The sequence below is a fragment of the Rhea americana genome, unplaced genomic scaffold (genome assembly GCF_003343005.1).
Source record: "Rhea americana isolate MKP2758 unplaced genomic scaffold, rheAme1 scaffold_193, whole genome shotgun sequence".
Lineage (NCBI taxonomy): Eukaryota > Metazoa > Chordata > Aves > Rheiformes > Rheidae > Rhea > Rhea americana.
The window spans coordinates 562,065-567,696 of NW_028186072.1; positions in this window are offsets into that span (position 1 = coordinate 562,065).

The window sequence follows — 5,632 nt, forward strand, 5'->3', positions numbered from 1 at the left end:
GCCGAGCCGAGCCTGGCCGCTGCCGAGCGGTTGCCGGCAGCAGGAGCGCGGCGGAGCCGCTGGCGTGGGCGCCTGGCCGCGGCCCGGCCCAGAGAAGCCGGGGAGCAGAGCCGGGCGGCAGAAAGCGCTCGCGTAAACGCGCGTGTTCGTGTGAGCGCCGGGAGAGCCGGGCACTGTTGGGTGCGTTGCTTTAGGAAGGGGTTTTAATACAGAGGTGCGAGAGAGAAACCGAAACCGTGGCTGTTTCTAGATGTTACTTAGATGGTTTCGTAGTTCTGTAGCACTGGGAAATAGAAAGGTAAAACAAGTTGTCCTGTTTTGATTCCCCCCAAAAAACAAGCTTGAAAATAAAAAATGGCGTTTTAAACACTTGTTGTTCTAGTTGCATTAGAGAAGGGAAGACACTGAAGTCCCAGGGCAGAAAACTTGCGGAATCCCTTTCACATTACAGTAACATCACGGAAAAAAGAGGAGAGTGTGTCTGTTGGAAGCAGAGTTGCTGTTAGGTGTGCGTGTGTGTCCAGATTCGATGTTTGTCTGGCTCTTGTGACTTTCCTTGCTCTGGGATTAGATGCAATTCTGAACCATTTCATGCAAAATACTGTTTCAGTGCCCTGGTGCAGCAGAATCGATCAGAATGACTGTAATGAATGCTGTAATAGGAGATTACTTCCCTGCCAGCAAAACGTGCAAGTTTTCTTACAAATATTATTTTCACCAGAGTTCTCCTYGTGGTTTGAGGCTTCTTGTCCTTAAATGAAAAATACTTATTTCTGAGATACCCACAGCAAGCCTTTTTTTAGCACTTCACTATAATGCCGTTATTAGCAAAGTACCTTTAGTTCGTGCAACTGAATGACTCATTCTTGACTCTAGGCCTAGCAAAGTTTTTAAATGAGAGACTAGATCTACTCACCTTCTATTAAAAGAGGGTGCCTTAGTGACTGAAGCCTTATTTTTCTCATTGTGTTTGTTAAGTTCCATTAAACCTTACAAGATGGCACAGCCCAGTAAACAAAATCGTCAGCTTACGTTTTTGGTAACAGAGTATTTTAACAGTATTTTCTTTAGTCTTTTCAGAAATCATACAATAATATGTAATGCATTCATATGTAATGAGAAGGTCTTGCACAAAGTATAAATTAACAATATCATAGGGTGAAACACAAACAGGGAAGTTTCCAAAGGCACAAATGGGAGTTATAACCTGAATTCTTGCTGAATTTTATTAGGAACTAATTACTTCACTGAATGAAGCCTATGAAAACCTTTTCTCCATGAACGCTAGAAGTTAGAATGCACTAAGAAAAAGATTTGGAGAAGTTGCATTGGATAGTATAAAAAAATCTGTCTCAAAGAATTTTGGCATCTGGGAATAAAAGATGTAGCCAGTTTGGGAGACTTGAAAGAGTTTGTGCATTAAAAATAAATAATAATAAAAAGGGATTTTTCTCTCTTTGAGTGAAAAAAACAAAGCTGCTAGCTGCTTTCTCTGCAAAAGGCTGCCAGCCTCTGGTGCTGTGATGAGATGTAGCTGAGTAGGTCGTGTAGAGCTGCTAGTCCCTGCTTCCTCCTTTCTTACGCAAAGGTGAAAATGTATTAAACCTGGCATTTCTTAGGAAGATTTAAGTCATAGTTTATTTCAGGAAATTGCAAGATTGGGAACTGAACTACCTCCCTGAGAGAAATCCTCTTGAAGTCTTGCCTGGAACAAAGTGAAAATGTGACATAAGCTATGCTTTAGTTCACTTGAGACTGGTGGATCCTCGTAGTTGCCACAAGACATGGTTAGCTCTCTGCAGATCCCAGACGTTTTTCCGTTGGAAACCTCCCCTGAGTACAAAGAGGGCAAAGGAGGCAAGAACAGCTCTCACTAGTCACGGCTCTTCATCGAGATGCCTGTCTTCGGTAAAGGTCGAGTTCTGTATGTTCTCGAGAAGGTTTGGGCCGTGTTTATACCGCGCTGCACTCCTGCTGCCCCAGTCAAGGGGGCAGTGAGTAGTTAAAACTGTGTTGTATTTGGGACTTAGCTGCGTGCTCTAACAGCACTGAATACCTTTTCTTCTCCCCCCCCCCAGCTGAGGCAGATTAATCTTCGGGAGGTATCTGGACTTTCAGAGATGTTCCTTGGCACAAACTCAGCCTTCGTTTACGTGTAACCTCAGTTAACTTGTGGAGTAACCTCAGTCTTCCAGTAGTGCAGCTGAAGTTGGAATTGGCTTTGGAGATTTCCTTCAAGCTCCTACAGCCTGCAGTTTGGTTTTCCCCAGCGCAGGCTTTGTTAGAGAAATCTGTAGCGAAAACAAGGCTAGAATGGTCTGGGAGAGAAATCTCATTACCTGTTTTGTGGTTTATTTTATATTCTGTGGTATTGGAAGGAGATGGAAAAAGTAAGAAACTTTCCACAAATAGACTGGAACAGTGTGGATGTTTATACAAATACAATATGTTTCTGTGTGCGTTCAGTAGTAGAGAATAATTTTAAATAATTTAAGCTAGTTCAGCATTATTAAATGTTAGGATGTGGCTATTTTGCTTTTTTTAGCAACCCAAGGACTCCTCCTAAATAACTAAGGTACCAAACAGTTTTTAGAAGCTTTGCGTCTGGTTTAAAGACAGACTGGATCGAGTCCATTTATTCTGCTTGGGATGAATGGGAAAGCACTAGCTCAGGTCAGACTAAACTGGTTCAGTAGGTGCCGGAAGAGTGGAGGCTTCCCCAGGCTGGCCCGGTGGTCGGTTCTCCGCTGCCGCAGACGCTGGTCTTTGCACAGGGCCCTGGCGCGGCGGCCTGCAGTTCTGCAAGCCGCAGCGCCGGTCGTCGTCGTCTCCAGGAACGGGTTGTTTCTGAACACAGCAGCAAAGAGAGAAAGGAGCCTCCGATGGCGGGGCGGGAGGAGCTGCTCCCCCGCGGCGCGGGCTTCCCGGCAGCTGCTTGGTGCTCGCTCTGGCATCGCGCAGAAACCGTCGTGGGAAGAGGGCCGCGTGCAGTGCACCTCCTCCGTCTGCCTGCCCCCGTCGGTGTCTGTCCACACAAACACGCTCGTTAGGAAGTAATCTGGTTAACTGAACCATACGTGAGCCACCACTTCTGTGGGCTGGTGCCACAGCTGCATCGTGGCTAGAAAATACAGCGGTGAAGCGCGGCGGTGGCAGTGCCGAGAGGCGCCGGCTTGCTGCGCTGCGGCGCGTGAGGACGCGTCCTCCCCCCCTCCGAAAGCGTTCGGGGCCCTGGAGAAGGTCCRGGAGCAGAAGGAAGCAAAGGCAGTTAGGATGCGGAGAGCAGGGGGACGCGGCGGTAGGAGCGCGCGGAGCAGGAGGGAGTCAGGACAGCCCTGGAGASGCAGACTGCAAGAGAGAGGGACACGGCCTGCATGGGGAGCTTGCAAGGGAGCTAGGGCGGCTGCTGCTGCGCTCCGAGCACGGGTGGGAGAAAATGCGGGTGTTGCACGGCCCTTCCTGCTCGCTCAGCATGCAACAGCCTCCACGCTGATACCCGGGCGAGCAGCTGCGTACGGAGCAGGCAAATCCACCTAACAAGGCAGCGCGCAGCTACCTACTATCCGAGGGGAGCTGGATCCAGAGCAAAACAGCGTGCTGGGCTGCATTGCAGTGCAGAGCAAACTGCTGCGAGCAAACCGAGGTGAAAGCGTCATATTTTTAGAACGTAAATCRGAAGACTGTAACAGATAAAAAAGTAGCCAGCGCCCAGTATGTTCTCTTGATTTCCGATGCAGTGTCACTGCAAACATAAACATGTATTTCTTATTTTATGCATATTGAKTTTAYAGTTTTTTAAATGCTACATTTCATRTATCAACAGGCCCTGAGCACTGCAAAAGGAAGAAACACATACAGCCATTGTCCAACACATTTAGTTTTCTAAACTGGGAGGCAGGGAAAATGATCCTTGTAGTTTGTGAAGCCGTTTTGAGTCTACGGGTGAAATCGGTAAATATCTAATGGTAGAGTCTGCTACGGTCTGATTTGCAGTTCCAGGACACTGGGACTTCGWAAGCCTCTTGGATGCTTGGTTTCGTTCAGCGTGTTTACACCCTTCGCTTTGCATTGCTCTGCCTGACTTTTGCTTTTGGGGGGCGGCAGGAGACGAGTTAGGACCCGGGCTCGCACTGCCCGGCGCGCGCGGCGCCGGCGGCTGCTGCCCGCGGACCTGCTGCCCTCGGCTCGCGCCCGCTGCGGCGCGGGCCCCTCGCCGCGGCAGCTGGGTTCGCCCGGGAGRTGGAGATCCCAGAGCTCGCCGACGCCTCCGCAACTTCCTGCAGTCYGCACGGAGAGTTCGTCTCTGACAGCAGTGTCAGAAGCCCGATCCGGCGGGTGATCCTGTTCCTTCGCCCCCGTCTGACTTTCTTGGAGGTCAAAACTCTGCAGCTCGTCCGTGAGCGTTCCCAGGCTCCGATACCTGCTTTCTTTTTGGGAGTGGCTCCTGCAAGGTGCCCAATGCGGCAGGAGTTTCATTAATAAATGCCTGGACCGGTTTCTCGTGGTCCTTGCCGTGTTTCTGACGGCCCCGGACCCCAGAGGCTTGGTCCTGTATTTAAGCGCGTGGCAAGGCCCCTGCGCAGTCGCGGGACGCGTGTGGTTCTGCGGGGCTTGTTTCTCTCACGTGGAGAAATTTCTGGACTGGAAGCGAAAAGCTCCAGCTATTCTCCCTGCCGCGAGGGCAGAGCTTTCTGAGGTGTCAGAGCTGCTAAATTCCCCGTCCCCCACCCACTTCTTTCAGACAAGTTCAATAGCCAGATTGTGTCACTGCTGTTACTTATTTTTAGAGCATCTGTAAGTGGGGTGTTGTCTTGCAGAAATGAGCAAGAACTTAGTCCTTACTGAGGGGAATTAACAGCCTAAATTCAGCCATGCACTACAGGGAGATTATAAAAAGACACAAAACGTGGGGGAAGAAGAAAGCAAGCCCGAGGGAGGCAGTGAGAACAGACGTCTTCTCGGTTTGGTGGGGCATGGTTTCTGTTCYTTTTTCTTCCTTTAATAAAAAAAAGATACATATGTATATTTTTTTTTCTCTGTATATGTGTAGAACATAGGTGGCAGCTACCGGTGTGGCGCGGGTTTGGGGCTGGCGGGCGACGTCCTGGCGAGCCCGAACGGCCCCGGACGGCGTCGGAGCCGGGCCCGGGGCGCGCGGGGCGCCCGACCGCCTCCAGCGAGACCTCGGAAAGGCCGCTGGAAAGCCCTGCGGGCGCCCCGCTCGCCTCGCGGGGCCGCGCTGGGCTCTCCGCGCGTCCTGCTCCGTCGGGGAGCCGCGTCGCGCTCGCCCCGCACGGTCACCGAGCCAGCGCTAAGTCTGTGTTTACGTAAGCACGTGCCAATATCCCACTACGAAAGCAGGTGCTTTCTTGCAACATCTTTGCTCTGAATATCAATTTCTTTTGCCAAGTCAAAACATCAGCAAGTTACAGCAAGCTGAGCGGTCTCGAGAAGAGMCCAGGTGTGTTCTGGGGCTGTCGCTTACGTTCTCCACGTCGAGGGTGCGTCCGTCGTCCGTGTGTTCCCTGTCGCAGCTACAATTCACCAGGCCGCCGCCGTCCCGGGCTCGGCACGAGGAGTCCCGGGCTCGGCAGCCGCCGTGCCGCGGCCGCGGGGCGGGGGACGGGGGGCG